Genomic DNA, 25,378 nt, shown 5'->3' on the forward strand with positions numbered 1-25,378 from the left:
CAAGGATTAGTCTACACTGTGGAGAAAAATGTAATGATAGAAGAGTAGATTAATTAATAGATAAATAACAGGATTATCACATGAGTACTTGTTAGTTCTCATGTCACTTATTTATGAGTGAACACACATCAGTTCATTAACAGTAATAAGCAGCTGTTAGTACTCAGTTAATGAGTAACTAAGCTGTGAACCAATCAGTTAATAGTGTACTCAATTACTAATTACCAAGTACTTAATCAGTAACTAATGTCAATAATGAGTATTTAATTATATATTAGCATATAATTATCAATTAATTTGCAACCCTTAATTCAGTGCTACTCATTTATTTACTGCATAAACAGAATTTAAAGTGAAAATAATGAAACAATCAAATTCACCTCCCAGTGCAAACGCCCAGTGTTTTTGGTTAACCACCAAAACCATGTTATGACACTCAGACTAAAATGAGTAACCTGAGTAACTTTAAGAAAAATAATAACAAAATGACGAATTTTTCCCTGCTCCCCTACTCACGCAATAAGAGCATATCCAGCTGTCATACAAAAGAAAGTATAAGCTGAACAATTGTTTCACAAGGAATTTCAAGAAATTTCACAAAAAAGAACACTACCTATATGTATACCACTATGTGAGCTCACTATGATGGAAAGATTCAGAGCAGATTAAATTGTTAACCATGTACAGCTATCCTGAAATCCACATCCTATGAAAAGTCCCTCAACAGACAATAAGCCTCCACAAGGAACATAAATATTAAATTATTTTCTGTTAATTTTAGAGCACACTTTCTGTTCATTTGCTGATGTGGCATAATTTTTGCACAGGCCACATTTTATGATTTATTTTCCCACAATATATTAAATTCAAATAAACAGTAAAACTGTGCCTGAAAATGTTTCTTCTAGAAAATCAACAGAAACATGGACTTTGAACAGGGCGCTCGAACTTTTGTACACCACTGTATATTGAGATAGTGTATTCTATGCTTGTTGAAGCTGAGCAGTGGCTGTTTTGCTGAAGTGAGTTTCACCTGCATCACTTCTTACAATAATAAGTTCAATTATCATTAAAAAGCCCAGATGTGGCCCAATCTGTTATCAACAATGAGAATCATTCTTCTTGCTAGTGCCAGTGTTTTGGTTGAGAGCCTCTGTGTTCCTCAGATCACCAGAATCCCCTGTTGAATCCTTCACTGTAACAACACAACAAAGATTACAGCAGATACAACAGTGAATCAGGCCATGGGGATGTTATCTGAAAATGCAGCTGTCACTTACATTGTTACACTTATTCTGGTAGCAGAGCTATCTAAATTTGTGGTGCTGAATCATACTCACTACTAGGACGATCCTTATGCATACTCTGAAGTCTGTGTCTCATCATGTCTTCCTCCTCCGTCTCCTTTGGTTGTATTTTATGCTCACTCTTCTGCAGCACCTGTTTCTGCTTGTCCTCCAGTTCTGCAGGCATTTTTTCATGTCCTGCCAGGTGAGGGCGCTGTGGCCTGTGTCCTTTCAGAACAGGGCACAGCATGGCCTACAGATAATCTTCACAGGTCTCCTTTAGAAGACACACAAAATGTTGTGTGGATGTTATGCAATAAGCAGATTGTATCTTCATACGTTCACCTTGGATGTTCTTTCTGTGATCATTATATGCAAAATAAATGTCACAGTTTGAATGACATCCACAAGGTAGGTGAGAATCTGAGGGTCTTGAGATGTTTAGTTCTGCATTATCACTGTTGTTTTGCTCTTTTTTTCACATGTAAAGACAAAATAACATGTTTTGAATCCATAGTTACTGAATTACACTTACATTCAGTCTTGACAGGTTTGAATCTACATTTCCATTTGTGTTCATGTCTACTAATGACAAGCAAAAAATGTAAAGGATGTTCTTTCTTTCCATAAAACAACACACACAACAATAATGCAGTGTTTGACTGAAGCTCATGACTAAGAATTTTCCTCCTCTAAAAAGGAAAAATCTATGAAAACACACTGTCAGTAGTGAAAGAACTACCTTTCTGCTTGTAAATGATATTTGCTTTAGATCAGTCAACATACAAACACAGTAAGGTGGTGGGCAATGTAACAATATTTTATCGTTGTCATGATATTTAATTTAATAATGAAAATGTCACAATATGCTTTTCTGACCATGAATATCATCAATACTGACCAAATATGCTTCATTACAAAGGCCACATAATTAGGCTTGTTTAATTGAACATAATGCAGTGCAATTTGTAAAACACTGAATAAAAGTCATTGTAGGTTTAATGTTATTATAGTACTTTTTCATATGGGGCAGTACAGGTTCTATTTTGCCTCTTCCAACTCTTTTAAAATTTTGTGATGCATACCATGTATTGTGAAAATGTCTTGAACCATGATATTTTTGCCACATCGTCCACCCCCTAATGCTGACCATAACGTTCACTGTTTTGAGGAGGTAAATATGTCACTAACATTAGCCGGCTAGCTTGGTTTTTAACAATACTTGCTATCGTGATGGTGTCCATGTTTTCCCTCTTTGTAGCTCAAAGGCACGGAGTTGGAAAGTCACGCAATTACAAGCTCTGCCTTCCCAGTTCCAAGCCAAGTTGAATAAAGCGTGTTAAATCCAAACCATAATAAAATGTCACCTGTTCTACTTACAAACACAAATGTGATATGGATTGAAAGTTTAGAATCTGCACTTTCCGTTGAATTCTGCCATTTTCACAAGCTATGAGAAACAATTAATGAAGGCAAATCAAAACACTAATGCAGAAAAGGTAAAGGGGGGAGGCTGTAGGGAGAGCTAAATATTCATTTAGGAAATTTTCTTGTGGTGATGACCAGGAAAAAGCCAGGAATGGAATGCATGCATGGAGACACAACTTTATTTCATTATGTGTAATAATAGGTCTCTAGCTCTCCAGCCCAGCTTCCCTCTCTTTGATGAGGGTGAAGTCTTTACTCCTCCTAAAATTACCCAAATACGTTCAAAGAATCGTTAACCATGGACGTATGTGATTTTATGCCACTGCGTCTGGGGGATAGAAACTATTTTACAGCACCATATGGGCCTGCATCCTATCACTGGTTCTCATCTCTTTATGCCATAGATGAACATGCCAGAACATATTTGACTCCTTTTTTAATCGGTGAAATGCCCAGACATGTCTGAGCATATTTTTGAGGCAATAACTAACCCAGTCTTTCATGACTGGTTGTTTTAGATGTTCAAATCATGAGCTTCTCCTGCCCATTTCCCCTAATCTGTTTCCCCACCTCGTCCATTGTAAAAAAAAACCTAGGGTCTATAGTAAATTACAATGATTTAAAACAATTGTAAATTGGTCACTGTGTATTTAAGCAGAGGCCTGTTTCATAATGACTAAAAAGTTGAGTTTAAAAAGAACATAATCGAGTGCAAGAGGCCCAGATCATGTCTGGTTTTAGGCCCCTGGGCAAAAATGTTTGGCAGACCCTTAACTGGCTACCTATTTTTGGTAGTCAGGAAAACTGTATGATATCACATCAGGTTAAAGGGCAGTGCAGCACCACAAAAGCATTTTTGAGTGCTTGGACTAAAGGCTTGTGGCATCCAAAACTGAAAATCAGGCTATCTAAGGGTATCATTATCTCCCCCCACCCCCTTTTACATCCCTTGTGTGTTATGCGTGTCTACAATGCATAACAGATTAAAAATAAATTCTCTTTGAATTTAATTGGCCTTCTTGTATAAACTTGGTCCTAGAAAAAAGCCTCTTGAAGAAATATTTCCTTATCATAGTCTAATGTAAAGTTAAATTATTAGTGTTTTTTATCTCTATTTAAAGTGACATTTAAAATGTGGTAAACTATACTAGCCAGTAAATATAGAGGTTGAAATCCTTTTAAAACAGCATATATTATTCATCATGAAAATTGTTAATATTGTTGTTATTGTTTCATTCATTTTGTCCAGAAGGAACTATGGCCAACCTTGATTGCACAAAGATATTAGCAAGTTGTCAGACAATAAATTTTCCAAACGTGCCATGTTCTGCTATGGCATGATCATCCTACATACAGTAGTACAAAACTACAAAGCCCCAGAGGGGACAATGGGTAAAAATAAGAATTATTTTGAGGGAACATTTAGCAATTTATGCATGTTTTCTTTTATTCATGGCAACGATTTCTTAATTTGTTCCAACAATTAACAATTCATTGTCTAGTTTTCTTTTAATTGTGTGCATATTTTCTTTTATTTGTGGGTACATTTTTATAATTAATTCTCATTTTATTTTAATCATACACATAAACATTAATCATACACATTTCTTTTTTAATGTTGTGGTCATTTTCTTTTATTCATGTGCAAACAAAATAAATGTATATAGATAGAGGCTGTTTTATTTGTCCTGTGCACAAGTAGGCTAACATTTCCCTGAAACTCTGACAGGTTTTGATGTGTTTAGATTTATGCGATAATGGACAGAGGTGTGCTCATTATGTTTGATTTTGATTTGAGTGCTTTATGAGGACTTAACTACATATAATGAAAACTGTGGATATAACATCATGAAAATGCCTAAAATTAATAATGTAGCCCATGAATGTTTCTGTGTGTGTTTAACTTGAGTATGTTTGAGTTGTTAACGGTGAACATTTCTTCTGGTAATTAATGATGGCCCCTAGCACTGCAGCTGGACTTGTGAGCAAAACCAGTAATAAATGGCTGCATTGTGGCTTCATCTCTGTTAAATATAATAATTAGAAAATGCAGTTCATTAAAAGTTGTGGTTTTAGTTTATTGTTTATTGTTTCACCAGGAAACTGTAACTGCACTGATGAATCTACATGCTGTTTGCTGGTTAATGAAGCCCTGCTGTGAAGAGAAGCTACAATGTCTTCATAACCGACCCACATCTCTGCCCATTATCACATAAATTTAAACACATCAATACCTGTCAGAGAGCTTCAGGGGACTGTTAGCCTACCTGATCTGACTTGTGCACAAGACCAATAAAATAACCCACAATATTTTGTCTGATATGAAAAAAAGAAAATGTGTGCACAATTAAAAAGAAAATGTGCATGATTGAAAGAAAATAAGAGTTTAAATTAATTGTTGGAAAGAATTAAGAAATCATGGCCATGAATAAAAGAAAACATGCGTACAAATTGCAAATCATTCCCTCAAATTAACTTTTATTTTTACCCCTGTTCCCTTCAGGGCTCTGTACCAAACAAAACAGCAGAATTAACATAAATCCAATCAGTAGTGTAACCCTTCTCTATAAAGCATGCATGCGCTTGTGACAAGCACAACATTTACCCCAATGAAGACGATAAAAAAAATAAACTGACAGCTGTAACTACAGAGTCAAAGAAAACACCATCATAAACATAAAAACCGAGGCTGTTCAGCATCCTAAGATAAAGTATACTCCTTTGGCGGGCATGAAAAACGAACCATTTGTATCTTACCTTTATGCACAGAAGCAGACAGTTACATAGTTCACTTCAATCAACAACGCAGCAACTTTTAACTCATTCTGACTATTTGTATTTGTACTTGGCTTTGGAAACTGGCATGCTCTTCTTACAGGTCCCTAGGTTGCTTGACCAAACTAATAGCTGATTTGCTAAACAGTGACTGAAGGAGAAAATGAAGCAAAGGTTCAGGAACGATATGGAAACTATTGCAGTGTTAATTGTTGGTAAACAATGACATTAGTAAAATTGGTTTCACTTTTTCCGCAAGTAAAGTGAACATTTTCTGATGTAAAGGCGGCGGAAGGGCATAAGGGTCTTTAAATAAAGTTCTTGATACGAGTTAAAGCAGCACCATGGGCTGGCAAGGGGTCTTTACAGTCCTAAGGAACACGGTGTAAATTATTAAAAATGTTGCTTTATTAGCCACACTCTGGAAATGATTTACTTATTATTATACATACACCCATACAGAACTAAACTAACTCCATCTCCCAACCTTTTTTCTGAGTGAACGACTGCCCACCTGTCCGGCCAGACACTGATGGACGATTGTCTGTCAAGCTCTCCTGCTACCCGCTTCAGACCAGTTGCCCACGCCCCAGTCACCGCCACCTGCCTTGGACTAGCTGCCCACCCGACACTAAAGTGTACTCCGAACTATTATTACTACTACTACTATTAATATTAGTAGTATAATAATTTTGTAGGTAGTTTGACCAGATGAGGATGGGTCCCCCCTTGTGAGCCTTGGTTCCTCCCAATGTTTCTTCCCCAGCTCTGAGGGAGTTTTTCCTTGCCACTGTTGCCACTGGCTTGCTCACCTGGAGGATTTACATTTCATGTCAAAACTTTGTCCTTAATGGATTTCTGTGAAGCTGCTTTGTGACAACATCTGTTGTAAAAAGCGCTATACAAATAAATTTGACTTGACTTGAATTTGATTTGAATCTAACAAAATTCGCATGAAAAAAGAAACTTGCTGAGCCTGCATGACAACTTCTAGCTCTCAAAGAAAAGAGCTTTGTGGTTTCTACAATATTTATATTCGTTACCATTCATTCCATACCACAAAAGAAACTAAAGGATTTTGACATTGTTTCAGTAAAACAACCAAAAGATACTGTTGCATTTGCATGAATGCCTTTACAAAGGCAAACTCTGTTGCTGTTGTTAGTCATCAATACCATAAAATAAACTCAGAGTTAGCGACTCAGAATCATCCCCTGGAGAGAAATATTATAAAAACTCTTAAAGCAACTTGATCAGATAAGTGATATGTGACACACAGATGCAAATCAGAGTACATTTAGAGGGAGAGTTTTGTAAATGTAGGCATGCATATTCTGATAGATAGATGTCAGATTAAAACTCTCAGCATGGTAATCACTGGGCTGATGGACATGCCAAGTCACCAACTATGCTTCAAATGACAGACACAAACAAGCAAACAAACAAAAAAAGGAAAAAGGAAAAAGAAGTATAAAGAATACCTCTCGATGATCTGAAGGTTGCTGTGAGCTGTGGGACTAAAATGGAGACCGAGGGGCGGTTTCACTTCCTCAGGATTTCAGGATAACTTACACCAGCCGTTTTTTTTCCCTCCAGATATTAAAGAAGCACAATTGCTTCTACTGTTAACACAACAGAGGTTCCTGACAGAGAAGCTAATATATCAGTCCTGTTGTCAGGGTTCACTTACTGTTCATGCTTGTCTTAGAACATTGAAAGAGAATTGCAGGAATACAAGTGCAACTCTAAGGATAAGAAAAGATCCAATGGAAACCAGGAAATGATTCAATTACTGTGGAGCTTGGAATGTCTGAAGGGCTTGCAAGGTTTTAAAGACACATTACACTTTTTTCCATTGCTCAGTAAGAATACTCAGCACATTCCCATCTGATACCATGACGTGTATGAATCACTGCGCTGAATGGTGTCTGATAATACATCATTACATTACAGTACAAATGACAGTCAGTAAGTATGCACATAAAACAGCTCCAGCTTCAGGGGTCCAGAAAGGAGCATCTTATTATATTTGTATTGGTCTGAACTGTATGGTTGCATCACTTAAGGTGAAAAAAAATATTTTACCTCCTAAGCAACATGTCTGCCTCCTTCACATCCTTGCAGTGTGTTTTGGAGCAAATATAGCAATCTTGCAAGGATGTATTTTAGCTGTGATATTTTGTACCTCATTCCTAATATGTTAAGAGATAAAACATATACATGCACAGATTTGAGACAATCTTTAAAAGTGCGACTATAGGCCTTAATTCTTCTCTTTCTCTTTATTTTTCTATTTCTCCATCATAACTGCATTTTTTACAATCACTCTGAAGCTTTTTTTAGTACTAAGTTGCAAGCTTTTGCAAGCATTTATAATTTGATCTAACAAAATGCACAGTAAATTGCAATGTATTCAGGCTGAGACTGAGCGAGTAATGGAAAGAATTTGGAAATTGTGTTCACTGGGGCATAGGCAAGGGGTGGCCAGTGTCGTCCTCCTGTGAAGAGTGTCCTTAGGCCACCCCAGTTAAACGAAGAGAGATAGTCATCTACTATCAATGAAGCAGTCATCACTAAAATGTTCTGCTATATTACGTGAAGCGTTTTACAGTTCAGTGACTGCTGCTCAAGACCATAATGTTAGTCTCGCTCATTTTGCTTAAGGAAACAGCTGACAGTAGCTTTGTACATTTGGAAAAGCACCTGAATAACTCTGTACATCTGGTATATTACAATATTTTTGTCATACACTGTGCTCTATGTCCTGGCGGCCTATTGCTCTGCTTTAGTATTTTCCCTGCTCCCAATACACCTGATCCAACTAATCAGCTCATTGACAACCCTTTACTGAGCTGAAGCGGGCATATTAAAGGAAGGAAAGCACTAAAATGTGCAGGACAGTGGGCCTCCAGGACCAGGGTCGAGAAACACTGCTCTATGTGAATTACTGTAACATTACTGTAACTGGAGATTTAAACAGTTGTCAGCAGAGAGTAGAAATAATACAACACAAAGTTTTTACATAATCTAATGGAAAACGGGAAAAATCACCTTATTTTTCCAGCGTGAAATGATATTTACAAATGTGATTAACTGGTTAATAATGCTATTATTTTTTTAAACTATATATGGAATTATGACCATACTAATCACTTTTACCCAGTACACTTCAGCAGTGCTGCTTTGTGGGCTACATTAAGTGAAATCAGCAATACAATGGTAAGATGAGGTAACTATCAAGAAAAGTAATTACTAACATTTACTATTGGATAGTATTGTCTATCACTTATGATGTAAGCTAAATACATTTTAGAGCTGAGTACATGAGTGTTAAATAATACAGGCTAGATTTCATTAGAGGCGAATCTAGTGTGAAATCTCAAGTAAACAAAACAACTTTTAAAGTTTACTTTCCAGCTTTTTAGAATCACAAATTTACAAATTTTGAACTTTTGAAGGATTTATTTTTTTTTAATGATGTATCTAATTTGTTCTTCAGTATTTAGTGCACAAATGATGGTCATGAACAACTGTTCATCATGAATAGTCACTAGCTATGTGGAAGCACTGCCGGTTCACAGAAATATCTACAGTTCTGTAATGAAATAAGTGAATACATAAATAAAATAAATGCTACTATGCATGTCATAATATGCTTTTCTGCTTTTCTATATAGGGTTCTATATAGCATCAAAAAGGGTTCTTCTATTGATACAAGCTTGACATCATAACAAAAGTAGGACACTTTTAGGTGCTATATAGAACCATTGTCAAAAAGGTTCTATATAGACCCATACACAGCATTCTCCATCAATCTGACTAATCACTAATAAAAATACAATTGACTATATAATGAATTGTAGACAGTCAACAGTATCAGGAATCAGTCCAGTTTATTTATACAGTTGCAAAGACACATTATAATATATATAGCAGCACTGTTCATAGCAGCTCAGTACCTCTTCACTGAAAAATAGATATTACAACAGAAAAATATAAAGCACAGCAGTATTTGTGTAGCAGCTCAGTAACTTGTACTGCACCATTGATTTCATCCACTGAAAGCACATCCAGCTGCACCTTAACGGAGCGAATGGCAAAAATGTGTGCTGACCTCAGGCTCAGTAATAATGGTCAGCTGACTGTGCTGCTCAGTGGCAGTTTAAGTTGAATTAAATGAATTTTCAAGTGAAATGTATAAAATGTACAGTACCAGACAATAGTTTGGATACACCAAATAGAATGTACAATTTTCGTAATCTTCAAAGAGAAGATTTAGATCTAAAAGCTTAGGTATAAGTGTTTGAAATTTGTTGCTTTAAAAAAATGAAAAGAAAAAAAAAATAACAGTGTATCCTGTTCCCCTACCCACCCAGTACAACAATATCAAACTCTACAAAAATAGACAGATTAATCTGTGAAACAACAATGCATTTACAGTATGACGATAATTGATAAAGTCTTCAGTTTCTCATACAACAACTACTGCCAATAGTTTTGGAAAACCAGGCCCAGAACAATCACTGTGTGACTTCAATTTCACAGTGGGGCTCACAATTGCTAGTCATGTACAACTATCCTGAAAGCAACAAGCTCATATTGGATCCACTGATTTTAGTTTAGCACACTGTTGTTTAGGCATATGAATACTGCCAATGACCACCAAATAAAAACTATTTTAGTGTGTATAATTGTTATCAATATAGCTACTCCCATAGTTTATCAGAAAAGAGGTAGAGTGTGGCTAAAAAGGGCATGGATGGGGGTGGGGGTGGGGGTTGGGAATGGGGATGATGTTGATGCCTGACAGAAACAAAAGCAATGCACTGAAATGCTGTTAGAGGCCTCTAGCTTATTTATCTTGGAGAGTTGCTGAAAGCACCAAGCTCTTTTTGTTTTAACATATAACATATTTTAGAAAAGCATTTTTTAGAAAAGAAGTTTTGTTTTCTTGTTGTTTTGCTGACTGCATTTCAATACCAATCAGTAAGACATTCTGGTGTCTGAATCAATTATGATATTATCCTTGGTTGAGATCCTCTGTGTTCTTCAAATCAACAGAAGCCTTGTCTTCATTCACTGTAAAAAAAATAATAATAATTATAAATAAATAAAAAAAATAATAATAGAAAGGATCAAACAGGCCACATCAATATACAGCATCTAAATTTAAAAGAATAGTTTGGCAAAAAAACTAATTTACACAACTTTTCCCATTCCCCCAAATGTAGTCAATCTGAAGCTTCTTTGGTTTTGCACTGGAGCTACAAGGCTAATGTAGCTAACAAGCAATGGAACTCGATTTATTTGTGCAGTCTGCATGATACTGATTGATGGAGTATAAGCTTGTATTATTTGTCAGCCACATCAGTCTTGTAGCTCCAGTATAGGGTCATCCCTATGCTCTCAGGGTCATGTGTTCTATAGACCATTCATTTTCTCACTGGAATTTCTAGGCAACATCTCTTTGCTTCTTGGACCCTATGTTCCCTGGCCTGATATACCCTGTTTGTAATATTGGAAACAGCCCTGTATTTCCAGGGTCCATGTTCCCTTATTGGAATTTTCTTGGGCAATATCTCTATGTTTCCATGTTACCTCAATCATATTTTCTCAACATTCCCGTATTACAACACATTCTGACTAAACATTTCAGTGAACGAGAACAGAAATCAATTCAGTGATACGTAGCATTTAAACGGTTTTAGTCATACATTTTGAACATCACAATATTGATGTTAAAATAGTGTTGTTCAGCATTGTAAAACATTAGCAAAGTCAGCATTTGTGCGCATAGTGGAATCTTTGAGCACATCCTCAGCAACATCTACTTTTTGTGTCAACGCTGTCAACACTATTTTTAACTTGACCTTATCGATTTTCCCTCAACATTTCCCCTACACCATCTCAAATTTGTTACTTTATTCTGTTAATATGCTAGTTAGCAAGCTATGGGCTACACAACTAGCAACCATAAAAAAGACAAAGCAATTTGTCTTACGTGCGCCACATTTAAGACAAAGCAATAATTCAAAACACTTATCTATTCTACACTCTCATTTTTCAAAAAATGGACTGAATTGCAAAGTTTGCTTAGCTAGTTAATTAGCACACTAATCCAAAATGCATTTCTATTGAAAAAAAATGTGTTCCTCTTTTTTTCCCTGTATGACCTTTGATGAACCACAAGCATGGAAACTCTTTCATAGGTTCCCTTAATGTAACACTTTGAAATATGATAGCTAAACGTGTGGCCCTGGGAACATAGGCACACTCCCCTCCAATACAAAACTAAAGAAGCAAACTTCAGACATGACCAAACGTCTTGGCTGATCAACTACTTTTGAGGTAAGTGTAAAATTGACTTCTCCCTGAAATATTTCATTAATAATTTGAGGTTAAATTCCCAAGACTGGCTTCAAAGCTTCTTTGCCTGAAAATCTGGTTATCAACAACTATACTTGTACACAAGTCAGCTCCATTTGTGTTGTGAATTATACTCACTGTTAGGGCGATTCCAAGTGAGACTTCTGAGTCTCGGCCTTAACACGACTTCTTCCTCTGGTTGTATTTTGTGCTCACTTTTCTGTAGCACTTGTTTCTGTTGATCCTCCACTTCTGTGGCCACTTTTTCACGTTCTGTTGGGTGTTCCTTTAGAGAGCACTGTATCACATGTCCATTCAGATTGGGGTGTGGCATGGCCTACTGATAATCCTCCCTGTCTCTGTACCCCTGTGTGTTATAGAACATACACAGCACATCAGGAAATAATACTCCAAAAACCATCCAAAGTATCAAAGTTGACCTGATCAGAAAAGTGAATTCACATCTGTTTTTGACCTTATTTGCAAATCAGTCATTTAGTTTTGTTTAAAAATAGACAAAAGTACATTGCTAAACACAGTAGTAACAGCTATCCTGAAATACGAATTTTGTCCATACTTGTGTCCATTTTTATAAGTTACAGAATGACATTAAGTGTCAGATACCATGTAAGCATGTATATATAGCCCTCTATTGCACAGTGTTGCCTCAAGGTAACAAACTCATTTTCTTCACTGTATAGTGATGCATAGTTAATGTTGCAATTCTAACTGCATCAAAAATTACTTGATTCTTTTTATGCATCAGCATAGTTATTTCTGGTTTAAATTATTGTTTGCTTTACAAGAAATCAATACATTCCTTCACAAAGCTGCATAATTTTTTTATTTTTTTAATAAAATGTTTTTTTTAGTATTTTTAATATATTTTAAGATCAACAAATTGTTAACTTTGTTTAGTGTCATTCCAAATATTTATATTTAAAAATCCTGTTTTTTCATGACACTCTGTCATTTTTTTCCATTGTTGCACAACGTTGCCTCAAGGCAACATAATACAAAAAGACCCTGCACACACATGCAAGTAAAGAGAATCAAAATTTTTTTTAGCATCAGTCAAATAATTTGTGCAATAGAGAGTTATGATTACTTTAGAGCTCGATTTAGGCATGCAGTTTGCATGGTGCTTGCATTACTACCAAAGGAATTTGCCAAAGGAATTAGCCTTGAAACTCCGGTGACACCAAACATCATGGCTGAACAACTACATTTGAGGTTAGAGAAAAATTGTGTGAATTTGACTTTTGCTGAACTATTTCTTTCGGTGTGGTCAAATGTATTATGTAAGATCACAGCTGCAGGGTTGAAAACTTTTTCAGTTCCTAGAAATAAAACCAGCAACTATTGCATTTTTATCCAAAGGAACCCAATTAGAAAGGTGATCTCACATCTGTAATTTTTTACTTCATTTAAAGTTTAAACTTCTTTTAAAATGTAGGAGAGCATATTATCAGATTTCCTGCAAGCTGTCAAACAAAACTCTGACCACGTATTTTCTACTGCTGCACTGCATGACAAATCTCTGAGACTGAGGGAAATGCAAACTATGTTTAAAATTACACAAACTTTTTCCTTTTTTTAGTATATTATGATATGCATGGTGACAATCGATCTTTGGTGCATTTAAAAAAAAAAATACCTTACAAAATGATCAAAAAATGTCTCCACTACTCACTTGCTTGGTGGTGCTCCGTTGCAGGATGGTGTTGTGGTTTCGCGTTCTTCCGTTGTACCTACATTATTTTCCCTCCAGGTCCTAAAGAGTCACAGTTAACATAACACAAGATCCTTACAACAAAACAAATAATGTATAAGTCTAGTTTTTTTTGTTTTTTTTTTGCATTAACTTGCAGTTTTTGCGTTTTATCACTTTGTAGTAATTGTATTGAAGGCAAGACCTGCCAAAAGGGTCATAAGAGATTCAGTGGACAGAGTACCAAGCAGCGATTGCTGTAGAACCACTCTAACTACAAGAATGTCTGAATAGTCTGCGGCATATCACTGTTGTCGGAAGAAAACCTTGCATCTCCAAAATGGTAACTTTACAGGAGAAGGAAAAAACCTACTTTACTTTTAATGTAAGTCAACGGAACCAGACTTTTTTCTTGTGGTCCATTCATTATGAAGTTTACACACATTGTAAAGAGCAACAGGGTTTTTCAAATTATGTCAAAAACTGAAAAACAACAAAAATAGAGATACAAGGTTTTCTTCCAACAGCAGTGATATGAAGGTATATTGCTGCTGTTTTCCTTTCATTACTCATCAAGAACAATCATCACACTCCAGTCAGACTCCATTCATGCCATGTTTATTTCACTGCAAGGGGTTAAAAAAAACAATATTCTATTGCCTCGAATTGCATAGAGTTATTATGCTGGTTGCATAATCTCAAATACACTTACTTATGTGGTTTCCAACCTACTGTTTTCTAAACACATTGAAAAAAATTATTTTGCATAGCTAAAAACAGTAGTTTAAGCAGTCTTGAAGTCAAAATTCTGCCCAGTTTTGTTCATGTTTACAGACAACACTTCATATAGTGCCAGAAACAACATAGACTATGTCTACTTTAAATTACTGAACAACTCAATACATTTTGAGGCAAATATGTGATGACATGCTGTTCGCACAGCGCTAATTGGTGGCTCTGTTATAATCACTGCTGATTCTGGGATTTTTTTGTAGGTGGGGCAGTAATGGGGCCTTCAATTTCTAAGAGCTCCATAATTACTCACAACATCTCTGTAATATATTTGTATCTATTATTCACATTATACATATATATTATTATTATTATTATAGTATGTTTTACATTTGGCAGTAGACATGGTAAAATTTAATCGTGAGGCTAATGTTTATATTTTATATAAAGTTTTGAAATATTTGTTTAAAATAACCTATTGCATACCATCATACTAAAGTCAGTGTGTACAAAATTTCTTAATCTCCTTTTAAGATCCCTCCTCAACAGTTATTATAAACAAAGATCATTCTAAAACCACACTGTTATTAGTGTTCTAAAGGCCTATACTGGTGCCATAAGGTGTGAAGTGCTTGGACCCCTATGATTGCCACTCGGCATGTAATTTGCAGACGAACACTTAGCTCTCATAGGGGGTACAGTCTACAGAAACCAACATGTTCTACATGAATCAGATAAAAAGGAAGTGGTACCTGACTGTCTTCGTTGTAAACAATGTCAGCGTACGCGTACTGGCCTTTTTGCACCCATCATTCTGAAGCTATTGAAGACAGATGTCATATTTGTGAAAATGAAACCAACTGCTCAAGGTTTCATTTAGTTATACCATTAAAGCACCGATTTTTAGTAACTTCAGCTGAGTTAAAATTATCCAGAGGCACTCCTGAAATGCACAATTCACGTGAGTAGCATATCCATTATTTAAATCCAGGAATTTCACTGAAGGCCAACTAGTTTGTCAATAACGTGACTAAAAGTGGCAAGTGTCTGCTGGATGGGTCCTTAAGAGGCCAATCAAATTTCTTTGGGGCCAGCGCTCCTGTGGCCCCGCCCATAGATCGACCCTTGGTTATAATCATTTGTTGCTTTTTAGCTACATTAGCCTCATAGCTCCAGTGCAAAACAAAGGAAGCAAACTTCATGCATCAGCCATGCATATAGATTGAGGGTAAAATTGTGTAAATTTGACTTATACGGTTCCTTTAAGAACTTGAAATCAAATTTCTTGCTGCAAGATTAAGGTTACATAAATACTTATTAAACCATTTATGTGATTCATAGCTACATTATCTGAAAACATTATCAACAATAAAAGAGCTGTAAGGGCCAGCTATGTTTCTGTTTTTCATTATACCCACGTTTAGGACAATGCCCATGATTACTACCACCTTTACTCCTCAGGACCTCTTTCTTTTCTGTCTCCTCTGCTTGCATTTTATGCTCTCTTTACTGAAGCGCCTGTTTCTGCTGCTCATCTGGAATTTTTTATGTCCATCTGGGTTGTGTTATAGAGGGCATTCTGGCATGGCATCATTTTGTCTAGAGTACGCCACTTTTCCCACATCTCCAGCAGGACACTTTTCCACAATAGTAGAAAAGTTTCTCGTAAAATGTCACTCTACGTTTGATTTTTTTACAAGGTTGAAGTCAGCTTTTCATTCGCCAGCTTCTTGTTTGAAATTTTCCCATTCCACCTTAAATGGTGCAGCAGTTACATTCTGTTACCTCAGGTACAATTAAATTTGAACGATAAGCTCACTTTAACTTTGTGACCTTTTAGCGATTGACAGTTTCTCGTCGCAGATTAAACGTATTAGGAAACCAACTGGAGTGCTTAAAATGCAAATTCGTCTTACATTTTTCTCTTTGCCTTTTCGTTAGCTGCTAGCTAGGCTAGATTGTCTGTGTTGCTATGGTGACCAGCTGTCGGCGCACCTTCAGGGTTAAAGGGTGAATTGGCGGTTCTACATTCAGTCCAGCGTTTAAGACCATTTATTGTTAAAACTGTGTTAGAATGATCAGCTGAACTTTATTTTACTGCAAAGGAGGGTTATTTTATTTTTACATAAAAAAATCTAATTCTGCTGTGGAGCCACAACAGGGCAGTAAAATAGCTGCATGTGCTTTCCTATTTCCTGTACACCTCTTATACAGGCTTCCAGTACGCCTATTCAGTCTGGGTTGTTTGTTTGCAAGTAAAGCAAGTGTTTTCCTAGTAATTGTGTATACAGACCCTGATTGGGGTTTGTCCTCATGTTACACTAAATGCACGAGTAACAGTGGTGCTACAAAAGTGAGTGACAGTAAATGTATATCTTGAAATTCTGACTTTTGGTATGGTTTTAAAAGAATTTCAGCCTAGAACTGTTGATGAGGATGTGCCTGCTCTTGCTGTACGAATGGTGGTGAAGTGTATCTGAATGCTTTGTAATATTCATTTTAAATTTCCCACTGATATTTTCTTTATTTGAAGGTTGAGCACAAGCGTTTTGCATGACAGTCAAACAAAACATGTCAAGACAACGACTGCATCTGGAACAGGCAAGAGGAGAATGTAAACACTAGGTTATTCAAGAAACATGAGAAACTTTCAAATTGAACATCAGTTCCAGAAACACTTATTAGAGTTTCAGAGATCAATATTATTCAAATCTGAGTAGACTGACCTGAAGGATGTTTACAGATGCCATCATCATTATCATGAATGTGCATGACAAAAAGTAAAAACATTTTCATTTGAAGTGATGAAATTATGAAAACATAATTCAAAGTCTGTCTAGTGTGCAAACCTACATTTTCAATGGAAAAATGTGAAAAAGATGTTTTTTCAAGGGTTCTTTAGTACAGAAAATAGTTCTATACAGAACCATGAAAACAAAGATCCTTTCGCATGATTACATGATTTATTGCTTGGTGAGATGGTTCTTCAGATTACAGATTTACAAATGTAAACAAAAACACATTCAGTAAACAAATAATTAAAAAACTTTATTTTTTTACTTTTAGAAATTCATAGCATTTGTTATATATAAAGAAAATTCTAAAGAGCCAGTATCTATTATATTTAATTTGCATACAATGTTTGTCTACAGAGAATGCATGGTTTATTTTACGCACCGTGCATTCTCCAGAAGAGTTCAAGTCAGTTTATCACATTTATGCCCTGCTAAAATGGCCCCAGTCTACTGTAAGTGCTGCTATTGTGAAGTGGAAATGGGAGCAATGACATCTCAGCCACGAAGTGGTAGACCATGCAGTCACAGAACAGGACCATCGAGTGCTGAAGTGGGGAAAAATTGTCTTTATTTGTTTCCAACACTCACTACCAAGTTCTAAACTGCCTCAGGAAGTGATGTCAGCACAAGAACTGTTCATCAAGAACTTCAAGAATCAGGTTTCCATGGCAACCACAACCTTACAGGGGCAATAAGTCTAATATTAGAGGCAAGGCAAGTGGTGCTTCAGGGGGTCAGAAAAGTTTAAAGAGGGTGCTATGCCTATGACAGCTGCAGTTGCCAATTTTTCCGAAGAGAAGAGAATTAGGCAGATAGGCATCCAGTCAGACATAATCAGAACATCATTTGCTACATCCATAGTAACACTGAAATCAGTGTTAAAAGTATTCAATATGAACTTTCAGTGTTCAGTTGCATGTCAAGTAAGATATTTTGGTTGAAAAAATTGCATTTGAACAAATTGGCATTTGTTGAAAATGATATACTAGGTTACACACATATTTTCCAGAAAGTTGAAATTATTAATGAACCACTGACCTAATGACATGTATTATGAAAATAATTAAGTATGAATATGAATATGAATAGTTGCATCAGGTGTATTGGGAGCAGGAGGGATTTTAAATTGTGCAGGGCAGTGGAACTCCAGGACCAGTGTCAAGAACCATTATTCTAGAGAACTGTGTGGCAACAGTTAAGGGAAGGCCCTTTCCTGTTTCTGCATGACAACGTCCCATGCAGAAAGCATGACCCATACATCAGTACTTAATGCTCTTATAGCTGAATGGAAGCAAATTCCTTCAACTATCTTCCAAACTTTTGGAAAAAGCCTTCCTAGAAAAGAGGAGGCTCTAAAAGATGATTTATAATAAATGACACATACAGATAATATACAAAAAATAATACCCAAACCAGTACAATACAATGACAACAAACTATAATTAAATGATAACACTACATACAAAAAAACAAGACAAACCAAAAAAGAAAATCTTTGCTTCACAAAAAAAACCCATCATCTCCTTTCAGTAAGATCACAGCCAACTGCACGATAACAGACAGCAAATAGCACCAGTGTGTATTTACATCAGCTTCAGAGGCAGTTACTGCTGAGGTACTCTGCTGAGATCATTTATAAACTAATACAAAATATAGTACGTAAAATGTAGTAATACACAGAATACTGCAGAAGAGTTTAAGATGAAATTAACAGTAATAAATGAATTTCCTTGTGCGAAGACACAATGGTTTTTCTCTTCCACCCAGTGCAGTATAAGACACTGCAACTAACGTCACTAAAATGTACAAATTACATTTTTTAATTTAAAAAGACTAATTTCTTTTCAAGTTTCATCCTCCAGAAAAGCTTATAGTCTAGTATGACAACCATATCATGAAGATTGTGTCTAATGCTAAGAGAGGTGTTTTTTTGACCACCTGTGGACTGCATCTTCACACAGACACACACAGACACATACACACACACACACACTAACATGGAGTTGGTGCCCCCTAGATCTTGGAGTGTGTCTGTGGGAATTTTTGCCCATTCATCCTGAAGAGCATTTGTGAGATCAGACACTGATGCTGGACGAAAGGGCCTGGCTCAAAATTTCTGTTCTAGTTCTTCCCAAAGGTGTTCAATGGGGTTGAGGTCAGAGCTCTGTACGGGCCAGTCAAGTTCTTCCACACCAAACTCACCCAGCCATGCCTTTATGGACCTTGCTTTGAGCACTGGGGCTCAGTCATGCTGGAACAGAAAAGGTTCTTCCCCAAAGTGTTCCTACAAAGGAAGCATACAATTTTCCAAAATGTCTTGATCTGCTGAAGCATTAAGATTTCCTTTCACTGGAACTAAGGGGTCTTACAGGTGGCAAAATGTAGTCAGGCAGGTAATGTTCTCCTGGCACTCACCAAACCCAGACGTGTCCATCAGTCTACCAGACAGAGAAGTGTGATTCATCACTTCAAAGAATACATTCCCACTGCTCCAGAGTCCAGTGGTGGCATGATTTACACCTCTCCATCTGACACTTGGCATTGTGCTTGGCGATGAAACCCATGCCATGAAGCTCCCAGCACAAAGTTTTTGTGTGGTGATGTTGATGCCAGAGGAGGCTTGGAACTCTGCAGTTAGTCAGCAGAGCGTTGGTGACTTTTACACATTATGTGCCTCAGCACTTGGCGACCAGCTCTGTAGCTTTAAGTGGTCTGCCACTTCGTGGCTGAGTTGCCGTGGGTTCTAAATGCATCCACCTTTCAATAATACCACTAACAGTTGATCGTGTAATATCTAGGAGGTAAGAAATTTCACAAACTGACGTTACAACAGTGGCATCCTATCACAGTACCACTGTGGAATTCAGTGAGCTCTTTAGAACAACCCATTCTTTCACAAATGTTTGTACAGACAGACTGTATGGCTAAGTGCTTGATTTTATACACCAGTGGCCATGGGACCGAATGAAACACCTGAATTTAGTGATGAAGGGGTGTGTCCCAATACTTTTGTCCATATAGTGTATGTAATTGCAATACAAATATTGCAATAATAATTTTTTTTTAATTAAGAAAATGTGTCTACATCTATTAACAACAATAATTAGATTATTCTTTTTTGAGTGCCTGTGTGTCCAGATTCCTCTGAAACTTCCTTTACTGTAAGAACAAAACAAAAATAACATAGGTACATAGTTACTGAATTAGACTACATTAATATACATTCAACAACCTCAGGACAAATGCCTTGCTTAGAGCACACCTGCTGGGTTATGGTTAGGAGTATTTCAGCAAATTATCATCTTAGATTAAACTTGTGACTTGGTCTATAGCATGTTTTCTGAAAATGATGACATCACCAACTTTACTGGTAATAAGATTCAACCTACATTGGTGTTGCATAATTATACTCACAATTAGGTCACTCCCCATAATTACTTCCAAGTCTGGGCCTTGGCATTACGTCCTCTTCCATCTCATTTGGTTGTGTTTTTACGGCCAGTTTTCAGCAGCTTTTGTTTCTGCCGCTGCTCCATTTCCACAGGCTTTTTCCACATCCTGCCTGGTTTTCCTCTAGAGAGCACTTTGGCTTGCAACCGCTCTGATTGGGGTATGGCATGGTCTACAGATAATCTTTACAGGCCTCCTTTGGAATGACAAAAATTCAATTATATAATTACATGATTAATTTCTCAGTTGATATACATTTACACAATACTTTACACAATACTGAAATACATTTACAGTCAATATTGATGATTTGTATTGATGTCAACAAATAACAAGCAAAATAGCAACAAATGTAAAGGATGTTTTTTCATTCCACAAAGCAAACTTTACACCAAATTCAAATCATTATAAATATAGTCGCAAGCAGCAATTCAGGGGTCCAAGCATGATTATGTACGTGTGCCTGGCATAGGACCGGAGTAGTGTAATGATTTTAGGTGCCAGTTACTTTAAAATGCTACAGTAAAATGACTTCATCTTATGGTATGTGCTTTGTATGAGCACCTATCGATTACCGAAAAACTATGTAATGGAAATAACTCTCTTATGATCTCTTATGAATTGGCAAATAGGTTCAACATGCCTATAAAGAGATTTCCACCAATCTTTGCACCCTATTTCAACATCAGGCCTTGAGCATGTATACCAAGTTTGGCGTCTATCGGGCAATGTATTCTTGTCACTACACTTCTGTGTTAAAAATGTATAGAAATATATATGTACATAGACAAAGATATTTCAACTATAAGACCATACATGTGAAGTATTTTGATAATTATTTACTATCAGATTCCAAGTTTTAAGACTAGTTTTGAGATGATCAGATATAAATCGTGGCACTAGTTTGATTGAAATGTGTGTTTTTCAAACAGTGAGCATTTGTAGAAAAACAGTAAAAGTTAGTAAATTACTTGTATTGACAAAGTTGTCAGGCTCACAAATGTGCATTATATGATCACAACTGCATGTTCACCGATCAGGCATAACATTATGACCACCTCCTTGTTTCTACGCTCATTGTCCATTTTATCAGCTCCACTTACTATATAGGTGCACTTTGTAGTTCTACAATTACAGACTGTAGTCCATCTGTTTCTCTGCATACTTTGTTAGACCCTTTTACCCTGTTCTTCAGTGGTCAGGACCCCCAATGGACCCTCAGAGAGCAGGTACTATTTGGGTGGTGGATCATTCTCAGCACTGCAATAACACTGATGTGGTGGTGGTGTGTTAGTGTGTGTTGCACTGGTCTGAGTGGATCAGGCAGAGCAGTGCTGCTGGAGTTTTTAAACACCTCAATGTCACTGCTGGACTGAGAATAGTCCACCAACCAAACATATCCAGCCAACAACTGAAGAACAGGATAAAAGGGGGCTAACAAAGTATGCAGAGAAACAGATGGACTACAGTCTGTAATTGTAGAAATACAAAGTGCACCTATATAGTAAGTGGAGCTGATAAAATGGACAATGAGCGTAGAAACAAGGATGATGTTGAACATGATCGGTGAACATGCAGTTGTGATCATATAATGCACATTTGTGAGCCTGACAACTTTGTCAATACAAGTAATTTACTAACTCTTACTGTTTTTCTACAAATGCTCACTGTATATTACCTGATCAGTGTAAGACATTTACTTGTTTTAGTGTTTTGAAACTTGAGTTGCTTTCTTCCATTTATATAGTGCCTTTCTTTTACCCATGGCCAGTTTACAAAGAAATCATAGGAAGGAGAAGTAAAAAAATCAAGCAACAAAACAGTGACAGAAAGATAGGGGCAGTAAATTCCATTTACAATTTTGGGGTGCAACGGCTAGAAGACTTAAGAAAGCAGAAGAGTATATAAAGAAGAATAAGTTCAGACACAAAAGCAGGAACAAGACCATGTATGACTGTAGGACTTCAGGCTCATGAACATGCTGATACACATTTCCTCATTTCTGGAGCAAGGCACCTTCCAACTTGCTATTTCTTTTTTTCAGTCAGTGAAACGCCCAGCTTTGTCTGCACGTATGATCAGAGATGATAACTAGCCCAGTCTTTCTTCACTAGTTGTTTGGTTCTACTTCAAAAATTAAAAGACCAATCAGCTTAAATTATTATACATTAAATAATAAACCTTTAAATATTTTTATGATTTTTTTTTTTACCTAAGGAACTGCTAAAATTAGCATAGGAGCATCCTAAAACTTTACCCCTCTTAATAATATGAAGAATTATGCAAACTAGGAATGGCCATGTGCCATCCTGCTATCCCAACTTAACTCCTTCTCTCCACTATCCTGGTTAAGATAGAGTGAAATATGAAATGTGCTACCACGTTTGAGACAACTACCAATCCATATGTATACATAATAAGACAAACAAGATGAGTTAACTGTTTAAAAAGCACATTTCTCAGTGCAGGGGGTCTTTAAAGCTCCCTTGAAACTAACGAAAGAGAGCTATGTTGTTTCTTCACCATTTATATTCTTTCCCATTCATTTCCTAACACAAAAGAAACATATAATTGTTCATGTTGTTTTGCTAAAGCAACTAAAAGCCACTATTGCATTTTGTGTAAAAGCCTTTAGTTTACAAAGGGAAACCCCTCTTGGCAGGTTTTTGCTGTTAGTCATCAATACTCCAACATAAAAGCCAAGAAAGAAATGCTCCAAAAACTCTTGCATTTTTTGGTTAAAGTAACCTGATCAGAGAAGTGATCTGTGATACATACATGCAAATCAGACTTCATTCTGAGTGAGTGTCTTATAAATGTAGGCATGCATGTTCAAGAAAGTTGTCAGAGAAATACTCTGGCATGGCAAACACTGGGCTGATGGACATGCCAAGTCACCAACTATGCTTCAAATAACAGAAACAAACTAACAAATAAGCAAAAAACTATTTTTTTGCATGCATGTTTTTGTTAAAAGGATGAAGAATACCTCACGATGATCAGAAGGTTATTTTGTGTTGTAGGACTAAAATAGAGTCAGAGGGGTGTTGTCACTTTCTTCCTCAGGATTTCAGGATAACTTAAACCAGCCTGTTTTTCCCTCCAGGTCCTAAAGAGTCACATTTGCTTCTATTTCTGACAAATAAAAACATTCTGAAAGAACAGCTAATATTACTGTTCATGTTTGTTTTAGAACTTTGCAAGAACAAAAGTGCAGTTCTAAAGATAAGAAGAGATCCAGTGTAAACAGCACCAGGAAACAATATTACTACTAGCAACTATAGCAACTAAAGATTGCTTCATATGTCTAAATGATATGCAGTATTTTTAAAGGCATATAGAGCGTTTACTTTCTTTACTCAGCAAGAACACTCAACACATTCCAATCAGATGTCATGCCATATTTATGAATCATTGCAATGAACTGAACAGAAAGTGTCTTAGATTAAGCCCTAGTCCAGACTCAAGAGTCTAGAAAAGAGTCCAGTCAGGCACATCTTATTATTTCTGTACTGGTCTGTACTGTCTCTAAAGTGTCAACACTCATGAATTTGATGCATACATGAAAAACTGTACCACATTTTTCACTCCAAGTTTTATGCTTATTTAGATCCAGCTTACTGTCAAAGCCATCATTTTGATCTTTACATCTAAACCCTCAGAGACACATTGATGAAAATGTTTGAATACCCCTGGTAATGACGTTTTGTTGTTTTTCTATGTAAAAAAAGTTAACACACCATGTATGCCAGTTTTGTGCAAAATTTAGTGCACAATTTCCATTTATTTGCAAAATTAACGTGTACTGTATTGCACTGTTACTGGTTATGTGCCGAATTTAATATATCAGAAAAACAAATGTGACCTGTGAAAAAATTGTCAATTTTTTTTATAAATATATTTTGTGTTTTTATAAATGTGTTATATATGTTAATAAATAAATTAATCTTTGTTAAAATCACCTTTAAACCTCACAAAGTGCACCTTTATAAAGTTCTATAACTGGAATTTAAAATTTTCATTCTGTGTTTAGGAAATTAAATATAAAAATGTAAAAAATATGAAATTAAAAATGTTTAAGCACTTATAAACTATGACTTTGCTCAAATGCTCCATATGAATCCAGTCATTCTGGTCTTGTTCAGGAGCGCCCTCTAGTGTTTAACAAACCCAGAAGACATTACTGAGTGGCGATTCTCTGCACTTTCTCTGGGTTCATTCATGTGACATTATTGATTATGATGTGCAGGTCATTTTAGGACACCTTTCACACAAATGACAGATTTGAGTCACTTACTTATACTAGCGTGAACCATCATGTAAGAAAAATCAGATCTGAACAAAAAATCTGATTTGAGCAATGAGGCTTAACCTGAATGTAACAATGCTATTTTCAAGTCTTTTCTTCCCTTCCAGTAAACATTACTTATAATTCCAACATCATAAAGTATCCTGGCAGCATAGCTCCTAATGCATCCGTCATTTTTGTGTTAACTTGGTCATGTTTGTTTTAGAGCATTAAAAGAATTTTGAGGGCAAGAACTACCGAAAGGGTACGAGATTCATTGCAAACTATCAGAATGTGACGTTGTTACTGTAGAACTACTGCTATTACAAGGACACCGATCAAGCGTAACATATGACCACCTCCTTGTTCCTACACTCATTGTCCATTTTATCAGCTCCACTTACAATATAGGTGCACTTTGTAGTTCTACAATTACATGGACCCTCACGGAGAAGGTATTATTTGGGTGGTGGATCATTCTCAGCACTGCAGTAACACTGACGTGGTGGTGGTGTTTTACTCAGCAAAAACAGTCATCACACTCCAG

At 36.3% G+C, this 25,378-nt stretch overlaps 2 long non-coding RNA genes across 2 annotated transcripts; both read right to left on the reverse strand.

Annotated features, from left to right (window-relative positions):
• Positions 1-217: 217 nt before the first annotated feature.
• Positions 218-7,275, reverse strand: LOC118807918. The gene is made up of 3 exons (XR_005007245.1): positions 6,971-7,275; positions 1,341-1,563; positions 218-1,195 (listed from the first exon to the last, which is right to left on the reverse strand). It is a non-coding gene; the product is annotated as an uncharacterized LOC118807918 (long non-coding RNA).
• A 3,144-nt stretch (positions 7,276-10,419) lies between these two features.
• On the reverse strand, positions 10,420-13,592 carry LOC118807502. The gene is made up of 3 exons (XR_005007226.1): positions 13,549-13,592; positions 11,994-12,222; positions 10,420-10,568 (listed from the first exon to the last, which is right to left on the reverse strand). It is a non-coding gene; the product is annotated as an uncharacterized LOC118807502 (long non-coding RNA).
• Between the last annotated feature and the right edge of the window lie 11,786 nt (positions 13,593-25,378).

The sequence above is a fragment of the Colossoma macropomum genome, unplaced genomic scaffold, assembly GCF_904425465.1.
Source record: "Colossoma macropomum unplaced genomic scaffold, Colossoma_macropomum, whole genome shotgun sequence".
Classification (NCBI taxonomy): Eukaryota; Metazoa; Chordata; class Actinopteri; order Characiformes; family Serrasalmidae; genus Colossoma; species Colossoma macropomum.